Here is a 20,056-nt window from a genome sequence, read left to right as displayed (position 1 = left end):
TGAAAACAGAGCTCCCATACAAAGGGAGGGGACCCAAAGGGGGTTGCCGTTGCCGGCTTGAATGCCTAGATTTATATCCCGATCCTTGTCCCTCCCACTGTGCTCTTAGGCAATAGATGATTGTCTATTTCTTTACCACCTGTTTTTGCCTAATTAGCAGTTTAGTGAGCGCTCTGATCGGTCAGGTGTGAGCTAAGTTGCAAGCCCCATGTTTAAAGGTGGATGCGGTCACCTTCTCAGCTAGGCTTAGGGATTCTTAGTCAGCCTAGGAAATCCAGCTAGTCCTGTCTCTCAGTCCCCCCTCTCAACAGGGAAACCCAAGTGCTGTTGGAGAGGTTGGCCAACAACCGCTCAAACTGCTTCCTGCTGCATTAGGGTGTAGTAGGAGCTCTGCAATTGAGATTTCCTTGGGAGGGGTGCCTTCGATGTCATTAACATCGGAGCAAGGGCTAGCAGGCCGGTCCAGGGGTCTGCGGTAGATCTTAGTCATGGACTGCATCTGGGCTTCATTTGAAGAACAATTTGTAGTATTACAGCTTTGATTCTGGAAGAGACAAACTTAACAAGGGGGTTAAAGATACAGGGATTGAAATGTATGGCCTGCAGTGCAGGGGATTATTTCTTTGGCACACTATAGGCCCTGACTATCTGCTTGATAGTTTTGAAAAGGCCTGGTCCCGTAAATAATAATTTGGCCATCTGATGGGTGCTTGCAGTGCCTAAGTGAAAGGTTTGGTGAAGGATTTTAAGTAATTTCCATTGGTTAGCTGCAGGCAAAAGTATTTTTCCTTCTTTGGTGGCTAGCCATCCTGAGGGGAGAAACTATGTCCTCGTGAGGTTCCCCATTCTATTTATTCTTCTGAGTACTGGGGCTGTTATGCCCAGACCATTTATTCCCCGAAGAAGACCACCAGAGTCCAGAGTCAAAGCTAAGCAGCAAGGATCTTTATTACAGGTTCGAACCTGGAACTCTCACTTGCTCACGAAACGAGACGGGCAGGAGAGCTCCCCCACTGAGCTCCGAGCAGTGTTATATAGTCTAAGAAAAGTGGGCATAGAGTTATTATACAAATCAGATATATGATTGGCTAGTGTTTGAACAAGGCGATTTGGCTAACTATGATTGGTTCCCGCCATTTCTGATATTTCAGTTCAACCTTTGAGGCGGGAGAGCAGGTTTATGGCAGCAAGAGTTTATCTTACTTAAACACGTCTTGTGACCTTGCCTCAGAACTTACAAAATCTCTGGTACGTGCAGAAAAACAGATACTCACAGAACTTACGAAATCTCTGGTATGTGCAAAACAAAATCTCTGGTACGTGCAGAAAAACAGGTACTCACAGAACTTATGAAATCTCTGGTATGTGCAAAGATTAGAGAGCAGAACAAAGGGTGTAGCAGGGGGGGCGGGTACACATCTATCTTTGTGTCCTTTCATTTCCCCCTCCCATAAGTAACTGGATGTCCAATGTTGGATTTCCAGAGTCTTATAATGTAGCCTCACTTTCTGGGTGCAGGAGAGGCTGGTGATGGCTACGGAGGACCATTAGTTGGATGGTATCAAACCTTTCTCTGACAAATTGTAAAATTTTATTTACCACACAGGGGCCTATAGTGAATAGAAGTAGTAAAGACATTAGGGGGCCTAAAAGGGGTGCCAGAAGGGAAAACATTGAAGAGCTCCACCAATTGTTAGCGGCTGTAGTGAATTGTTGCTTTTTCATTTCTAAGCTTAGTTTGTGTAGGCGTTGGACTCTTTCCTCAACTAACCCTGACTCATTTATATAGAAACAGCATTCTTCTTTGAGGAACATACAGGTACCTCCTTTCTAAGCCGTGAGTAAGTCTAAGGCTCTGTGGTTTTGAAGGGTGACCTGAGCTAGGGAGGTGAGCTGCCGCTGAAGGGAGGCTAGGGAATAGGCGGAGTCTTCCATAGCAACAGAGAATTGTTGTAACAGCTTGTCGTTTTCTATCATGGAGTGTTGTAGGGCCCCTCCTGCTAACCCCGCTGTGACGACAGAGGTGGTTAAGGATATTCTGGCAATTAGTGGTAGAAAAACTGCTCGTCTATGTCGCGCAGTTTCAGTTGGGGTGGTCCCTGCCCAGCCTATGAACTCTGCCGGGGTTAGCAGTGTCAGTCGGGGAACTAGGGTAACAGGGATACACAACTGTCCGTCAGAGATGCTTTTGGACAGAGTCTTTAACAGAGTCATATTACACCAGAAGAACACACCAGGGGGAGCATATATGGGACTATTAGGGTATGTAGCCGATTGGTTACAGAGGCTGTTGCTAAATGCCGAATAACAATAGGGGTATTTCTCTTGGTATGGGTCACGGTACAGGGCCACGTCGGGTATCGTGACTATTGACGAGTTAAAACCTGTATAGTTTGTGGGAGGGGAGGATAGAGGAACAGCCGTTAATGGTGGTCTTCCTAGGGTTGCACACATAAAGCAAGAGGACAGGTCGCCTAAACCGGTGAGGTTGGCGAATGCTAGCCCTTCCTGTAGTAGGGTTAGCCAGGAGAAGGGCTGCAAGTCTTGTGATAGCTTGGTTTCTTGCCTGTGGATTTGTGTATGGATTAAGGGTTGAATCTGGACTAGACTTCTCCACAGATATAAATGGCTACTGGGCCAGGTACTAGTTGATGAGTAATATACTCCCCCATGTTGTGGGGTTGTCCACCGAGAGTCCCATGGGTCTCTAATTATCCAAGTGTAAGTGACGGGAGACTCAGTTTGGTAAAAATACCACCCTTGTTGTTCTCTCCAGTATCGGACAGAGTGCGTCTTACAGTAGCTATATGGGCAACCTGCACTCTGGTGCCACCAATAATTTTTACAATTATATTCAGTTTGATCATATTCAAAACAGATCATGGGTATTGCTGGTTGGGCAATCTGGAACCTAGTGAAATTGAGGTAAACTATAGTATTACACCCTGAGGGGGGGCAGTCTGCACTAGCCAGCAGTTTACCCGCCTGGGGTGTTTCCCCAGGATGAGTTTTGTTTTCATAGAGCCAGAACCTCCAGACATAGGGATTAGACGGCGCAGCAGTGAGGAGAGTCAGATGCATAAGGCATAAAAGCATAGGTGAGCTAAACATGGTTATGGCCATGGGGATGACGGTGCAGGGTTAGCTTTAAGGGATTGTTCTTAGCTTTGTCCACAGTCCATGTAACCGGTGCTCCAGATGGCTCGAGAAGGTCGGATGATGGGTCCACCGGTTTGACGTGTGTGTAGTGGATCCACGAAGCGATGCCTTCTACTTTGAGAGCGGTGGGAGTAGTCAGGAGTACTCGCAGTGGTCTTTTCCACCTGGGTTGGAGAGTTTCTTGCCGGTGGCACTTGACCAGGACCCAGTCTCCCGGCTGGAACAGATGAGGCGTCGGCGGAGGTCCTGCCTCGTACAGTTCTCGTAGTCTGGGCCAAATTTCCTGGTGAATTTTGTGTAAGGCTTGTAAGGACAACAAGAGCTCAGAGACATTTTCAGTTTCAGGTTTGAGTAAGTCATCTTTTAGACTGGGGACCAGGGGTGGGGGTCTGCCATACATGATTTCATATGGTGTGAGGCCCAGTCTGTAAGGGGTATTTCGGGCCCGGAACAGAGTGTAGGGGAGAAGTACTACCCAATTAGCGCCAGTCTCCATGGTCAATTTAGTTAAGGTCTCCTTTAGAGTCCGATTCATCCTTTCTACCTGTCCTGAGCTTTGGGGCCTATAAGCACAATGTAATTTCCAATTTGCCCTAAGAATGGAAGCCAAATCCTGACTTACCTTAGCAACGAAGGCTGGTCCATTGTCTGACCCTATCTGGATGGGAAAGCCATACCTGGGGAGGATTTCTTCCAAAATTTTCTTTGCTACAACCTGAGCAGTTTCTCTCTTAGTTGGGAACGCTTCTGTCCATCCTGAAAAAGTATCTACAAAGACAAGTAAGTACTGATACCCATATTTTCCAGGCTTTATCTCAGTAAAGTCTATTTCCCAATAGATACCAGGCCTAGTTCCTCTACACCTAATTCCTGCGGCGGTCTGGGTTTGGGGGCAAGCGTTGTTCAGTTGGCAGGCTTTGCAATTTGTTGTGACATCGCTGGCCAGTTCAGCTATGCGCCTGATTCTGAACTTGGCGTGCCTGATTAAGTCCATCATTCGCCGGGCACCCAGGTGAGTTGTCCGGTGGATGTGTTCCAACACCTGCCGTCCTAATTTCTCTGGCAGGATGGTTTGGTCATTTATATCAGTCCACCACCCATTTTTAACCTGTTTTAGGGGAAGCGTGTCCATCCATTCGCGATCCTGTTCGGTATAGTCGGGAAAACATGGCAATTTTCGCGGGCCAGGATCGGGGAGCTGGAGCGTGAGGAGCTGACTGGGAGCTTTTGCTATGCTCCTTGCGGTTTGGTCGGCTAAGAAGTTGCCTCGAGCAATTGGCGTAGTTGGTTTCTGATGCCCAGGGCAATGTACGATAGCCAATTTCTTTGGTTTCCACAAAGCAGTTAATAGAGCTAGGATCTCTTGCTTGTTTTTTATTTCTTTGCCTTCGGCTGTTAATAGTCCCCTCTCTCTGTAGATGGCCCCATGTATGTGCGCAGTAGCGAAAGCATAGCGGCTATCCGTGTATATTGTTAGTTTTTTCTCTGCCCCTAGGGTGAGGGCCTGTGTGAGTGCTATCAGTTCGGCTCTTTGGGCCGATGTCCCTGGAGGCAAGGGTTCCGCCCAGATTACCTCAGTCTCTGACGTTACAGCTGCTCCTGCATACCACTGGCCTTGGTGGACGTAGCTGCTGCCATCAGTGAACCAGATGAGTTCTGTGTCGGGGAGCGGACGATCTTGCAGGTCCTCCCGCACCCCATGCACCTGAGCCAGTATCTCAGTGCACTCATGGAACGGAGTGTCCAAGTCTGGATTTGGCAGCAGTGAAGCAGGGTTTAAAGAGGTTGGGGGCAGAAAAGTTATTCTGAGGGGGTTTAACAGCAGTCCTTGATAGTGGGTGAGCCGGGCGTTACTCATCCATCAGTCCGGCGGCTGCCGGAGGACGCCTTCAATGGCATGCGGGGTTATAATGCGCAACTCTTGCCCCATGATAAGTTTATCAGCGTCTCGGACCATTAGGGCAGTCGCCGCGATTATCCGCAGGCAGGGTGGCCAGCCAGCAGCCACTGAATCTAATTTTTTTGACAAATAGGCAACTGGCCTCTGCCAGGGGCCTAGGTACTGTGTTAACACGGCTTTTGCAACACCCTTACTTTCATCCACGTATAAGTGGAAGGGCTTGGAGACATCAGGGAGCCCCAGCACGGGGGCTGATAACAAGGCAGTTTTGATTTGTTGGAAGGCCAGCTCAGCCTCTTCCATCCAATTGAAGGGCTGCCGTTCCTTTGTTGCCTGGTATAGGGGCTTGGCTAACTCAGCAAATCCGGGTATCCATAACCTACAGAACCCTGCCGACCCCAGGAATTCTCTCACTTGCCGTGTCGACTGGGGTCTAGGGATGCGTAGGACTGTTTCCTTTCGTGCTTTGGTTAGCCAGCGTTGCCCCCCTTTTAATAGGTACCCCAGATAAGTTACCTCCGACTTGCAGATCTGAGCCTTTGTTGCTGAGGCTCGGTAGCCTAGCTCCCCCAGAGTCTTCAAGAGGTCCTCAGTCCCTTGAACACAAGTTTCCGGGGATCTGGCTGCTATTAAGAGATCATCAACATATTGCAAAAGAGTTATTTCAGGGTGTTGCTGCCGGTACTCACCCAGATCTTCATGAAGGGCTTCATTGAACAGGGTTGGCGAGTTCTTGAACCCTTGTGGCAGCCTGGTCCATGTTAGCTGACCGTTGATGCCCTTCTCAGGATCTGTCCATTGAAATGCAAAGAGTTCTTGACTTTTGGGAGCCAGAGGAAGGCTGAAGAAAGCATCTTTTAGGTCAAGAACGGTATACCACTGTTTTTCGGGATGTAAGGCACTCAGAAGGGTGTATGGATTGGGCACAGTGGGATGTATGTCCATGACCCTTTTATTAACTTCTCTTAAATCCTGTATTGGCCTGTAGTCCGTACTGTTGGGTTTACGAACAGGTAACAGTGGAGTATTCCAGGATGAGTGGCAAGCCCGTAGGACTCCTTGGTCTAGGAGTCGGCGGATATGGGGCGTGATTCCTTCTCTTGCCTCCAGGGGCATAGGATATTGCCGAACCCGAACCAGGTCCGTCCCTGGCTTAACTTCCACAAATATGGCAGGTCGATGTTTAGCTAGCCCTAAGCCCCCAGTTTCTGCCCACGCTTCAGGGAAATGCTGGAGCCAAGAGTCAATTTCCTGATCGGGGGGCTTTTGCTCTTGATGGAGTCTGTACTCATCTTCTAAGGTGACAGTCAGGATAGATATTGGTCTGTTTTGGGAATCAGTTATCTTGGGCCCTTCTGGCTCAAAGTGGATTTGGGCCCCCATTTTTGTCAGCAAGTCCCTCCCTAGTAGAGGGCAGGGGCTCTCTGGGATGACTAGGAAGGAATGGGAGACTTTTCCCGTTCCTAAGTCTACAGTCCTCTGGGTTGTCCAGGGGTATTTTTTGATGCCTGTGGCCCCGTGCACCCAGGATGTTTTCTTAGACATTTTTCCAATTGGCTTGGTTAGGACTGAGCGTTCCGCCCCGGTATCGACCAAGAAGCGAACTGGGGACCCCTCCACTTGCAAAGTTACCCTGGGTTCGGGGAGGGGGTCCGAACCCCGTCCTCCCTAGTCAGAGTCCTGGGTGACGAGTACAGAGGTAGGGTTAGCTGGTCTCCGTTTCTTTGGGCAGTCTTTAATCCAGTGGCCACGTTCCTTGCAATAAGCACACTGATCTTTTTCTAATCCTTGCCTAGGGCCTTGCTTTTTCTGCTTTCTGTTTTGGCCATTTCCTGCCTGGGGGAAAGCTGCTACTAAGACTTTGGTCATTTCTTTGGTTGCCTTGAACTGTTTTTCTTCTGGAGTATCTCTATTATTATAAACTCGCTGTGCCATCTGAAGGAGGTCCTGTATCTGCTTTCCTTCTAAACCCTCTAATTTCTGGAGTTTTCTCTTTATATCTGGTGCTGCCTGGTTTATAAAGGACATTACTACCGCTGCCTGATTTTCCGGTGCTTCCGGGTCCATAGGGGTAAACTGTCTGAAGGCTTCCATTAATCTCTCTAAATATATAGCGGGGCTTTCTGTCTTACCTTGTAACACAGAATATACTTTAGCCAAATTGGTGGGCTTGCGAGCTGCAGCCCGGAGACCCGCCATTAGAGTCTGGCGATAAATGAGCAGTCGTCCCCTACCTTCTGCCGTGTTGTAGTCCCATCTGGGCCGGGTCAAAGGGAAAGCCGCATTAATGAGGTCAGGATTTGCAGTTGGCTGGCCGTCATCTCCTGGAACCAGTTTTCTGGCCTCAACTTGGATTCTTTCCCGCTCCTCCGTTGTGAACAGGATTCGGAGGAGCTGTTGACAGTCATCCCAGGTCGGCTGGTGAGTAAACATGACACTGTCTAACAACGAGGTTAGATCTTTGGGATTATCTGAGAACCGAGCATTTTGGGATTTCCAATTGTATAAATCACTAGTGGAAAAAGGCCAATACATGAGACGGGAGAGCCCGGTATCATCGAATGATCCTATTTCTCTGAGAGGCAGGGCTACAGTGGAGTCAGGGAGTCGGGAAGCTTGGTCCCGCTGTACTCGGCCTCGTGTTCGGCCGGCCAGCCCCCCCAGGTTGCTTTCGCTCTCGGCTGCTTCCGCTTCTCGGTTCCCTTCTACGGAAGCACCACCCTGGGGGACTGGGTCCTGCGGATATGGTGGGGGAAGAGTGGGTTCTAACGTTAGGGGGTCCTGGCTGTCGAGGGAGCAGAGGGAGTCCTTTGTCTTGTAGGTCGCATTACTAGGACTTTGCAGGGCTCAGGGATGAATGGAGTTATCCAGGGTGGTGGGTTTTCCACAAGATCCTGCCACACTAGAATATAAGGAATTTGATCAGGATGTCCTGACTGCCCTGGCAGGAAAATCTTAGTTTTTACCTTAGTAATAATAGAGAGACAGAAAGTTCCTTCGGAGGGCCACCCTACGCCGAAAGAGGGCCACTCCGAATGGCAGAAAGTAACTAGCTTTCCCTTTTTTAGTTCTACGCTTAAGTTACGCCCCCGAGCCTTCACATCCTTAAAATTGGTAACAAGGAGTGAGAGCGGCGTGCTCTGGTTGTTGCCCATCTTTGGACTGCTCCTACAAAGAGAAGGAGGGACAAAAATGAGTGTGAAGCAGAGGGGAGTATCCAACAGGTCCGGTCCTGGAAGGGGAAGAAAAGGTTTTATGTTTCGTTTTGGACTTACACTTATAACACTTAACAATAACGGACAGACAGTGAGAAACGATGAGCCTTCGCGAGCGCGCGTGTCGGACTTCTGACCTGAGTCAGACGGGGCAACCAAGGATGGAGGCCCCCAGATGGGCACTGGGGGACGTCTCCCACCAGTCCCAAGTGGCTGTCTTTTAGCGCGTCCGCCAAGACCGTGCCACTTACAAAACAGACCAATACAGATTACAGATTACGGATTTCGTGAAATTTCAGGGAGACAGACAGAGACAAAGACAGAGACAGTGACAAAGCCAGCTTACCTACAGATTAAGATCCATTGACTTGGAGGTCTGGTGGGCTTGGGGGAAATCCCGGACGAGCCCCCATTTGTTATGCCCAGACCGTTTATTCCCCGAAGAAGACCACCAGAGTCCAGAGTCAAAGCTAAGCAGCAAGGATCTTTATTACAGGTTCGAACCTGGAACTCTCACTCGCTCGCGAAACGAGACGGGCAGGAGAGCTCCCCCACTGAGCTCCGAGCAGTGTTATATAGTCTAAGAAAAGTGGGCATAGAGTTATTATACAAATCAGATATATGATTGGCTAGTGTTTGAACAAGGCGATTTGGCTAACTATGATTGGTTCCCGCCATTTCTGATATTTCAGTTCAACCTTTGAGGCGGGAGAGCAGGTTTATGGCAGCAAGAGTTTATCTTACTTAAACACGTCTTGTGACCTTGCCTCAGAACTTACAAAATCTCTGGTACGTGCAGAAAAACAGATACTCACAGAACTTACGAAATCTCTGGTATGTGCAAAACAAAATCTCTGGTACGTGCAGAAAAACAGGTACTCACAGAACTTATGAAATCTCTGGTATGTGCAAAGATTAGAGAGCAGAACAAAGGGTGTAGCGGGGGGGCGGGTACACATCTATCTTTGTGTCCTTTCAGGGCTTGGTTTCCTGTAGAGGATTACCCCATACTAGGGGTCCTTCTATAAGCATTTCTAATGGAGGGTCCTGCCTTGCAGCTCTTTCGACTTCAATATCTGCTTGGCGGTTCCCTTATATTTTTCTTGCGGTTCGTTTCTGATGACCCCAGCAGTGTAAGACTGCCACCTATAACTTTAAGACTTTTTTTCTTATATTTTTCTCATTCTTCCACCATACAATGTGGACATATTTTTTGATATATTACAAATAATGTAACACAAATTTCAAATTTCTTTTTTCTTTTTCTTTTTTTTTTTTTTGAGACAGAGTCTCACTCTATTGCCCAGGCTGGAGTGCAGTGGCGAGATCTCAGCTCACTGCAAGCTCTGCCTCTCGAGTTCATGCCATTGTCCTGCCTCAGCCTCCCGAGTAGCTGGGACTACAGGCGCCTGCCACCATGCCCAGCTAATTTTTTTTTTTTTTTTTTTTTTTTTTGAGATGAAGTCTTGCTCATTGCCCAGGTTGGAGTGCAGTGGCGAGATCTTGGCTCACTGCAAGCTCCACCTCCCAGGTTCATGCCATTCTCCTATCTCAGCCTCCCGAGTAGCTGGGACTACAGGCGCCGGCCACCACACCTGGCTAATTTTTTGTATTTTTAGCAGAAACGGGGTTTCACCATGTTAGCCAGGATGGTCTCGATCTCCTGACCTCATGATCCGCCCGTCTCGGCCTCCCAAAGTGCTGGGATTACAGGCATGAGCCACCATGCTCCGCCAATGTAACACAAATTTCTAAATATTTATTTATTTATTTATTGTTTTGAGATGGAGTTTCCTTTTGTTGCCCAGGCTGAAGTGCACTGGTGTCATCTCGGCTCACCACAACCTGTGCCTCCTGGGTTCAGGCGATTCTTCTGCCTCAGCCTCCCAATTAGCTGGGATTACAGGCACCTGCCACCATGCCCAGAGAATTTTTGTATGTTTTAGTAGAGATGGGATTTCTCCATGTTGGCCAGGCTGGTCACAAACTCTTGACCTCAGGTGATCCACCCACCTCGGCCTCCCCAAGTGTTGAGATTACAGGCATGAGCCACCGCACCCACCCTCCACCTTGGTTATTTTTAAGCACTAAAATTTGATACTTATTTCTGAATGAAGTCATCTCTTAATTGTATTTTTGTTTTTACTTATGTTCTTTAAATTGCAAAGATTCTTGTCATTCAAGAGAGAAGTGGGATCCAGAGAGATTCTGGATTCAATATTCAATATTGAATATTATATGTCATTCAATATTATATGTCATTTAATATTATATGTCAATTAAAAAAAATAAGTAAATGACTTTGAAGAAAATATAATTACTTTATACCTAGCTTGTCCAACCCATGGGTGACAGAGTGCATTCAACCCAGGACAGCTTTGAATGCAGCCCAACAAAAATTAGTAAGCTTTCTTAAAACATTCTGAGATTTTTTTTGTGATTTTTTTTTTTGTTGTTAGCTCATCAGCTATTGTTAGTGTATTTTATGTGTGGCACAAAACAATTCTCATTCTTTTAATATAGCCTAGAGAAGCCAAAAGATTGGACATCCCTGCTTCAGACCAAGAAAACAGACACCACACATTTGCATGCCTAAAAACACAACCAGCCATGCAAGGAACGTGAGACTGGAAACTTCCAATCTTTCCTGAAGCAGTGGAATTGCCTGGGGATATCTGAGGGGTGTGGTTAACTCTTGGAGGAGGTTGAGGGTTTCTAAGGATGGTTCCTTGCAATTGAAATATTGTAAATGTCATTGAGCCTCATCATTATGTCAACTAGTATTATTCCATGCCATCAATTTTCTGCCTGGGCATTTTCTTCCTGGGCCTGACTTTTTTGGAATTCCTTGGATGCTTATTATTATTGTTGTGTCCCTGGGAATTTCTACACTTGCCATTTTCTTCAGGAGAACTAGCCTTGGTGTAAGTACACTAACTTCCCCTAGCGGTGGGCTTATAATCATAAATAAGAAATTATTTTAAACAATTTGTGGTTCCGGACTTCATTATGAATATTGGGCTTTATTTTAAAAATCAGGAAAATGATTTATTAGCATAAGAATTATGAAAAATCTGCTATTTAAATTATGGCAGATGTTTTAAAAAATTTTTTTAAAGTTTCAGCACTTAAATAGGAAATTCTTTCTAAATTTTCTGCTTTATAGTTCTATTGTGCGGGTGGAAGGAAAGCTTCCACTCTCCTCTCTAACGGTTCACTGCAGCAGTGTACTAACAACAGACAGCTTAACAGGAGAAGGAAAACACGGAACCTTATTAACAGGCATAAACATGGGAGCCAGTCAAAAAATGAGACGGCAAGAAGGGCCAGATGATTGATGCTTAAAGAGCACCCTCTTCTCAGAGAAAAGGGAGATGGAGATGTAGGCAGGGCTGCAAATGATTTTCAGGGGAAATGAAAGAGCCCAAGGAACAAACAGTTGGCCTGAGACAAAGTTCCTCTGAGATCGTGAGGAAGAGGCGACAAACTGCAGGAAGGTGAAGGGCAGAACTGCACTGCCTCTCATGATGCAGAGAAAGCCCCAGAGAATCTCTTGGAACTGCCCTCTGAAGAATCAGTGAAAAGTGTGTCTGGGCAGGGTAATGAGTGGTCATTTCGAATGGCATCATTCAAAGTCCATGTTCCCGGTCACCACTGCAGAGGGATCAGTATGTCAAAAGTCTGTACTGGGTAAGAATGTGGCTGCTAAATTGTGCCATAATTTGGCTTTTGAGCATTTTTGTCCATTGAGTAAATTGAGCTCTACGTTTTCTCTTGCTGTTCATGACAGTAAAAGTGTGGGTGTCTAGGGGCTTAAACATCTTCTGAACAATGATCCAAGAAAAAAGTGCTAATACCACAATGCTTTTTTATCCTCAAGGCAAGAGGAAGTATGTTTTATTTTTACAACCTAGATAATTACACATCGTTTGGCACTGCCCTTCAAGATACGCAGAAAACAGAAAATATATGAGTTATGAAGATATCTAGGCACATTGAACAGTCTCTACCCAACTTAGTCCTGAAGAGAGAATTTTTTGATGTGAATTGGGGAAGTTTTTTAATGTACCACTTTTTAAATATTCCATTAAGGAAAGTTCAGTTGAGCTGTTTGACTTGAACCACTTTGCACCTTCTCATCTTTCTCCTGGTTATCTACTCCTCTGTCTCATTATCTCACAAGCAGGGACATCGTGGGTGCCATGAAACGTTCATGCCTCACGGTGTTTCTTTGCTTCTCATTTCTTCATGTGTTTGACATTTGTCCTAGCTCCAAACTGGGCCAGCTGCTTTCCCCATAAAATCCAGCGGTAGCTGTGGGGCGCACGCGGTCACTGCTCTTTCATCTTTGTAGATCACTCTTTGCTTCTATCGAACTCCTAGTACATGTTCTTTTTTTTCTATCCTATATGAAGAAATCAGAAAAAACATTCTATAAAGAACTTTAAAGATGTTATTTCATTGAATACATCAGGAATTTCAGAGGTATATGACGCACATCTGCAACAGGATTTGCATTGCATATTAGCCAAGAAGAGAAAAAATATTTCATGTCTTAGAAGATTCAACTCATACGCTGTCTATATGGAATTATTTGTGGGAATTGAGGCATTACTGAGAATGTTTTGCGTTAGGTTCCAACCAGCCTCAGTGAAGCTGGTGTCAGGGACGGGAAAGTGGACTCTGAGCAGAGCAGGGACTCTGAGTAGATGCTCTGCAGAAGATCAGGAAGGAGCAGGGAGTGAAATGTTAGGAATTCTAGAACTCAGAGAACTGAAGGGAAGGTAGTTGCTTTCTTTTCAAATTGTGAAACATTTTAACTTGTGGTAAAATATGTATAACATGATAATTACCATCTTAACCTTGTTGAAATGTACAGTTCAGTTGTGTGAAGTATATTCACATCCTTGTTCCATTATTGTTTCCTAGATGTGTGAAGTATATTCACATCCTTGTTCCATTATTGTTTCCTAGATGTCTTTTCTCAAGTCTGTCTTAAAGTCACGAAATGTCAATGACAGATCCACGGATTGACAGGGGAAAGCCTGGAGGCCCAACAGCCGTAGCCAGGAAGGCATGCTATCTGTGGGAGTCCCCATAGTGTGGACATAAATTTGCCCTGTTAAGGGAAAGAACAGCTTCTGGCCCTCAGGTTTCTCCCCTTCTCCTCTCTACACACTAACCAAGGGCTCAGGTCCACTTGTATGCCTTGTATGCACACAAATAAAAGGATTTTTATCATTTCCAGGAATTAAAATGGACCTAAAATACTTTTCCATGTCATGGAGATCTATGGAAGCTAAAGCGCAAGCTGAAGTCCAAGAGGTGACGATGAAGGTCAACAGTCATTGCGAAATCTTTGGGCTAAGAAAGACTGTCGAGGAAGAGTAAGATGTTCACTGACACAAATACTGTTGTATGAACCATGTGCCAACCAAAGTAGACAACTACAATGGCCTTGAGAATATTTTCCACAATATTTGTGGCAAATTCAGTGGGTGCAAAATTGAGCTTGTCCTTCCTGCTTGATTAATCTTCATGTTTCCTTTCCTTTCCTACATACTTGATTATAATGTTTTAGGGGGAGGAGGAGGTCCAGGTACTGGCATTGTTAAATTCAATGCTTGCGTCACCTCTGGATTCATTTTCACAGCCTTTTGGCTTTTGGTCATATGACATTGCATTTTTCCTGCCACATGACTAGTCTTTTTTGCTGAATGTCAGTCACTGGTTAAAAAATATTTAGCAATGAATTGAGGCCTACTAGCATGTTATCTTGCTGCAGAAAAGATGGCCGTCTATTTCTGGGGGTGGCCAGGGGTCCTAGCACACCGACACAGCCTCTATACCGGCAGCAATTGAGGTTATCAGTGCAGGTTCAGTCCCTGCAAAGGTCAGGGTATTTCCTGTCCACCTCTATTCCTGGTTTGAGACTCTTCCGGGTCCCATCCAGAACCAGTGGACTTCAGTAGGGATCCCCTTCACTGACAGAGCCTCAGTCTGCTTTTTTTCAATCCTCCACATGGTGCAAAAGCTGCTCTGCTTCTTTGCATCTCAGTTAGTCCCTTCTGGAATTCAGTGATGAAACTCAGAGAAATGAGCCCCAAATGTGAGGTTGACCTTCGTCCTGGGTTTCCTTCTTCTCCATCTTGGCCTCATGTCTCTTTACTGCCATGTTAGCAACTTGATGCTTTCAGTCATGGGTTTTAGATTCTGCTCCACGTCCCCGTTGTTCTCATGGGAGATCAGAAGCTTCACATGCACTCATGTCTACTCCGGAATAGAATGCTTCCTTAGCTTCCCTCCAGACTCAGGTATTGTGTTTCCAGTTCCCAAGTGCACAGCAGGAGTAGTGATGTCCTCACTGGCTTCTCATTTGCATTAAACAGTGAGCCCCTTTAGGGTGGGGACGGGACCCTGCTCCCATTGCATCCTCTGCACCTCACAACACATCCTTGCTTCAGGCCACTCCAGACAGCATGTGCTGAAGGGTGCCCTGGGCGCTCAGAAACAGGTGCATGAACTTTCTCTTTGATGTGTTTTTGTCCCCGTTTCCTAGAGTTCTTGGCATTTTACACTCCTTCATATGAAATCAAGTATCAAGTGAGATTTTTAGAATCAGAACCATGAATCAAGTAGTGTGAGGGCAACACAGCAAACCTACCTTTTCAGCCATTTCCTTTTTCTGCTCTCCCTCTCTGTGAACCAAACCTTGTTAAAGTCACTCGACACCAGAGGATGGTTTGCAGTTTGTCATCTATTTTCAGGACACCCTGACTAAAGAGTCATTCGATCATTTCCAATTCAGTAGATGCACCCAGCACTCAGATTGGCCTTTTCTCTCAACCAGGATCTTTAAAGTCCATGAGAGGAGTTCCAGTCCTGAATCATGGACATGTGCAGCAGTGAACCGCAGGGCTAAGGACAGCATGTCCTGGACGGATCTCTCTGAGGCTGATTGTCTGGGTTCTGGCATCAGCTTCTGATGGAGAATCAGGTCTCCCTATGGGAAGAGTCAGACAAGGAGCGATCCCCTGCTCCGTCCACTTGTGATGAGTTGGTTAGGTCTGGTTTTCCACACTGAACTAAAATGAGCTTTCGCTATGTCAGGCACAAGACTGACCCTAGAAGCACACATAGCACATCTCATAGAAGCTTTTAATAGTTCATATTTACTAAAGAGTAGGAATACAGAGCGATGAAGATGAGCTGGAAACGACAGGTGACTTGCCAGCAGGCCAGAGTGTGCTTTTTCTTTGTCCCTCCGTGGAAGATGTTAATTCTCCCTCCAGTTGTGAGGATCACTTGGTTCATTTATGGGAAGGTTGTCAGGGGACCTTTGAATCACGGCCTTCAGATGCCGGAAGGGAAGAAGGAATCCCACACAGGCCAGCGGATCATGTGCGTGCATCTCTCTCCCTTCTCAACTGAGGAAACTGAGAATGAAAGAACGTGAGTGAGCAGAAAGGGAGAGGCGGCTGTCAGAGGTGGAAGAAACCAGGAAATTAGCTCTAGAAAAAATACCCACCTGCGAGTGAGTTCAGAAACCCACACCAGCCTCTTGGGAAAGCCCCGCTGGGGTGTTTTGTTTTAAATCTTTGTACAACGTTTAGACCCAGTCAACACAGAAATGGAAACAAATGGTCAGAAGAGATACCTAGAGAGAGAATTCACACAAGAGAACACAAAGTACCTTAAGATTTACCAGTGATCAAAACATGTGAAGTAGCTAACTATCTCCTGACTGCAATGCCGGCCAGACTGTGTGGAAGCTCGGTTCATACCAGCCGTTCTAGGGGTGGTGTGAGTTGTCATCATCCTTAGGAAAGCGTGCTGTTGTAGGATCAACCCGTCCTTCAAAAGGACTGTGCCTGTTCATCAGCTCAGCTGTGTCTGCCCTGTGAAATATGGCAAGGATGTTAATTCCAGGAGAATGGAGCTTCATGATAAAAGATGCCCAATGAAGGACGAATTAGGGACATACTGAAAATGGGTAAGGAAATTGTCAACTCACAACCCAGCAGGCATTAAGTAAAAGAGGAGGAAGCATTACAGCAACAGTTTTGATCATACTGTACTTTTAAAACCATGTGAAATACATTTCCTATGTACAGATAGATTGTGGAAGGGGTCAGTTGTGAGGACATCAGGAACATGGCAGATTATTTAAAATCATACTGAAGATGATGCTTTGTCTGATGAAAGTGATTCTAAACCATAGGAAAACGATTCAAGACAGACAAGAGCTGCGGCGGTGGGTAGAGGACTCCTACAGATGCGAGGTAAGGAGCCTTCCTCCCCGCAGTTGCAGGATCCTTAAGCGTTCATGAAGATGATGCCACAGCCCCTAGACTCTTTCAACACACACTTTCTCAGGTGTTGGCTTTTTCAGATCGCCCCTTCTGCTGCAAGAAAGGCCCTCAACGACTGGGTAAGTTTTTGGGTTTTCTTTCCCCCTCCTTGCTTTTGGGCATAGTCTGCCAAGTCAGGACATGGATGTATTTTTCTCCCCACAGCTCTGTGCCCAAGCCTTGCAGAGGGAGACGGCAGAGAGGAAGGCTGCCTGCAAGCAGCACAGATAGGTAACTGTGATGGACAAATTTTAAGGATGTTTTTGTTTTAAGATGAACTTTTGAGTGTCTAGTAAAAAACATGGTGTTTTAATTCTTCAGGTCAATTCTTTTTCTCTATCTTCAAGATGGGAAATGATGGAAAAGCAGGGAGTTCCAGAGAGACACATGAGTCAGGAAGCCATAAAGGCTTAAGGGCCGAGGGCTGCAGGGCTGTCACTGTTCTGTTTCCAGAAATAACGAGAGGATGCTGTTGAGCTCCACTGCAGTCGGTCTTACGGCCCAGTAGACTCTGACGATCCCTTTTACTCACGATGGTGTGGAGTCCCCTTCCCAAAATATGTGGGGTTTCTTTTTGTTGCTGGAATTTTCTTTTCTGCAATAAGGTAGGTAATTAACCTTCAGAATATCCGCCGTAATCCCAGAAGTGAAAACTCATCGATCCAGCATTAATATGTGCTTTGTGCAATTTTGAATGTTTTTTGGCAAAGTCAATTCCATAGTTCATCACAGTCCCGTCTGTTCTTAACTGTGTTGAGCAAAAACGGCCCCACCCTCACCCAGTGTTGCCCTTGATCTAATATTCTAAGTGTCAGAGGTTCCATATTTTAATAGAAAATGTGCCCCGGCTGTGAGGTGGTGGAGAGTGAACGTCACTCATTGCCTACAGGCACAATTGCCAATGAAGACCTTAACTGATGCTCAGCCGAGCTGGTTGTCGTGTGGCTTCTGTGTCTCCGACAGCTGCTGAATCCTCTGATCACACATCATGGGACTTACATGCTTGAAATCAAACACATTTTTAAACTGCTTCTGTTGTTGAGAATTCCCACCTCATTTTTCCATGGACAAAATTATCCTTTATGTCATAGTGCACTTAAAATTTGGTATTACCTAGAAGTTAAAGAAATATGATAGCCGTGCCAAACTGGCATCTGTATGTAGGGTTATTCTATCAGAAAACCCTCTCCCAGCTCCCCTGCAGCTCTTCAGGAATCCCCATCTCCCCAGAGCTCTTTGTGCCCATGGATGGCACCTCCAAAGTGCGGAAGACCCTTTGTCAAGAAGGGAAGCAGAAGGGGGATGAGAGGGTCTTGCAGGCAGAGCTGGAATGGACTTCCACTCTGCTTCTTGCCAGCTGTGTGATGCTGGGTGAAATTTCTCCTTCCTCTGGGAGCCTCTGTTTTCTTAGATTTGCAGCAGGGTGGTCACACTGACCTTGCAGATTTCTGAGAATCAGAGACAGCACATGAAAAGCCTGGAGGCCATTCTCTTAAGAGTAGCCGCGACTCACGTGTGGACAATGGGCTTTTCATGCTTCCCTTTCTGTCTGTTTATCTGATGCAAGGAACATGCTCTGGTGATGGTGGTGAGGGAGGAATGAGGATAGACATAGACACCCCTGTGTCAGAAACATGCTTCTTTGTTACTGGGTTATGACTTTGTCTTCCCAGGGACAGGCCCCCAGCCTGCCTACATTTGCAGACAGAGTGGTGGTGTGTGGGGATAACAGTTTGTCCCCATGACTTTTCTTCACTCCCCTGCCATCGGCAGAACTCAGTTGAAGGGAGTTTTTTTTTGGGGGGGGGCATTGATGCTGCCATTTTGAAACCTGGAGGAGGGAAAGGTACAAGGTTACTATCACCTGTGGCATAAGGTGCAGCTTGTGTTGGTTTTGGTGTTTTTGTCCATCATATTCATATATTTCAAAACATTTTCTCCTCCTGACTTGCAGGTCAATTCTCCTCATCCTTTCTCAGAATGGCCCTAGTTGCCCGATCTCATGGCTGGCCCTTCAGGATCACTGATGGGCTGCCAGCCGCCTCCTCCACCTGGGTGTCATCTGGGAACTCAACCACTCCCTCCATCTGGAGGTTTTCTGGGACCTCAACAAACTCCTCCACTGGAGTGTCCTCTGGGAACTCAACCACCTCCACTCGACTGTCCTCTGGGAACTCAACCATGTCCTGCACTAGAGAGTCCCCTGAAAACTCAACCACCTCCTCCACTCGAGTGTTCTCAAGGCCCTCATTCAGCTCCTGCAGCTGTCAGTCCTCCAGGACCTCATCCACCTGCTGCAGTTGCCTGTCTTTCCGGATCTCATCCACCACCTGCGGCTGTCAATCCTCCGGGACCTCAATCACCTGCTGCACCTGTTGGTCCTCTGGGACCTCATTGACCCGTGGCATGCGTCTGTCCTTCGGGACTTAATCCACCGCCTGCAGCTGTCAGTCCTCCGGAACCTCATCCACCTCCTGCAGCTGTTGGTCCTCTGGGACCTCACCCACCTCCTGCAGCTGGTGGTCATCTCGGACCTCACCCACCTCCTGCAGCTGTAGGTCTTCTGGGATCTTATCCACCTCCTGCAGCTGTTGGTCCTCCAGGACCTCATGTACCTCCTGGACTTGTAAGTCTTCTGGGACCTCATCAACATGCTACATGTGTCTGTATTCCGGGAACTCATCCACCTCCTGCAGCTCTTGGTCCTCCCAGACCTCATCCACGTCCAGCATGTGTCCTCCCTCCAGGACCTCATCCATCTTTTGTAGCTGCCTTCCTCTGGGACATCATTCACCTTTTTGTTCTGTGAGGCCTCTGGGACCTCCGACTACATCTCCACTTAGTAACCTCTGGATCCTCAGCCACCCCTTCTGGGTGGCGTCTGGCCCCTCAATAACCACCTTCACATGAATCTCCTCAGCTGCTTCAATAATCTCCACTCGTGGGCCCTGGGACTTCAGCCACCTCCTCCACCAGGGTCTCCTGTAGTACATCTGCCACCTTCTCCACTTGGCTGGCCTCTGCTATCTGAACCGACTCCTTCAGGACCTCAACCAGCTTCCCTACCCATTGTAGCCTCGACCACCACCTCCACATGTACTACTTGGTATGTTTATCTGAACAGTATGAACTGAGTTGCAAAATGGATTCATCTTTCCTTTCTTGAATGAATAGAAATGTCACAGATTGTACTGCAGGGCTTTACAATACGAGGGTAGCACTGGCTGAGGATGTGGTCACTTTGCTCAAGTTTCTGAGACTACAAGTCAGTTGCATTATTTTCTCATTATGACCTTGGCAGCAGGTATCTTCTGTGGATGAGGAAAGAGTTGTTTGTTTGTTTTTTATTTCTGGGGGGGACGGAGTCTCACTCTGTCACCCAGGCTGGAGTGCAGGGGTGCACTCCTGGCTCACTGCAACCTCCACCTCCA

The 20,056-nt window shown here is 46.8% G+C and overlaps 2 protein-coding genes and 2 pseudogenes across 2 annotated transcripts in view; 3 read left to right on the top strand and 1 right to left on the bottom strand.

Annotated features, from left to right (window-relative positions):
* The window catches only part of LOC126962966 (40S ribosomal protein S12-like), a 43,034-nt pseudogene extending 24,226 nt beyond the window's left edge, over positions 1-18,808 (bottom strand).
* The window catches only part of PLAC9 (placenta associated 9), a 325,463-nt gene that overhangs the window by 104,097 nt on the left and 201,310 nt on the right, over positions 1-20,056 (top strand). The gene's annotated exons all lie outside the window — the stretch shown is intronic.
* DYDC2 (DPY30 domain containing 2) overlaps positions 2,953-20,056 on the top strand; it is a 127,780-nt gene continuing 110,676 nt past the window's right edge. The window contains exon 1 of the mRNA XM_050803551.1: positions 2,953-2,956. The gene's annotated coding sequence lies outside the window, so the exon portion shown is untranslated. The remainder of the gene's footprint in view (positions 2,957-20,056) is intronic.
* LOC126962965 (uncharacterized) lies at positions 18,807-19,745 on the top strand (annotated as a pseudogene).

The sequence above is a fragment of the Macaca thibetana genome, chromosome 9, assembly GCF_024542745.1.
Source record: "Macaca thibetana thibetana isolate TM-01 chromosome 9, ASM2454274v1, whole genome shotgun sequence".
Taxonomy (NCBI): Eukaryota; Metazoa; Chordata; class Mammalia; order Primates; family Cercopithecidae; genus Macaca; species Macaca thibetana.
This window is presented reverse-complemented; position numbering and strand designations above follow the sequence as displayed.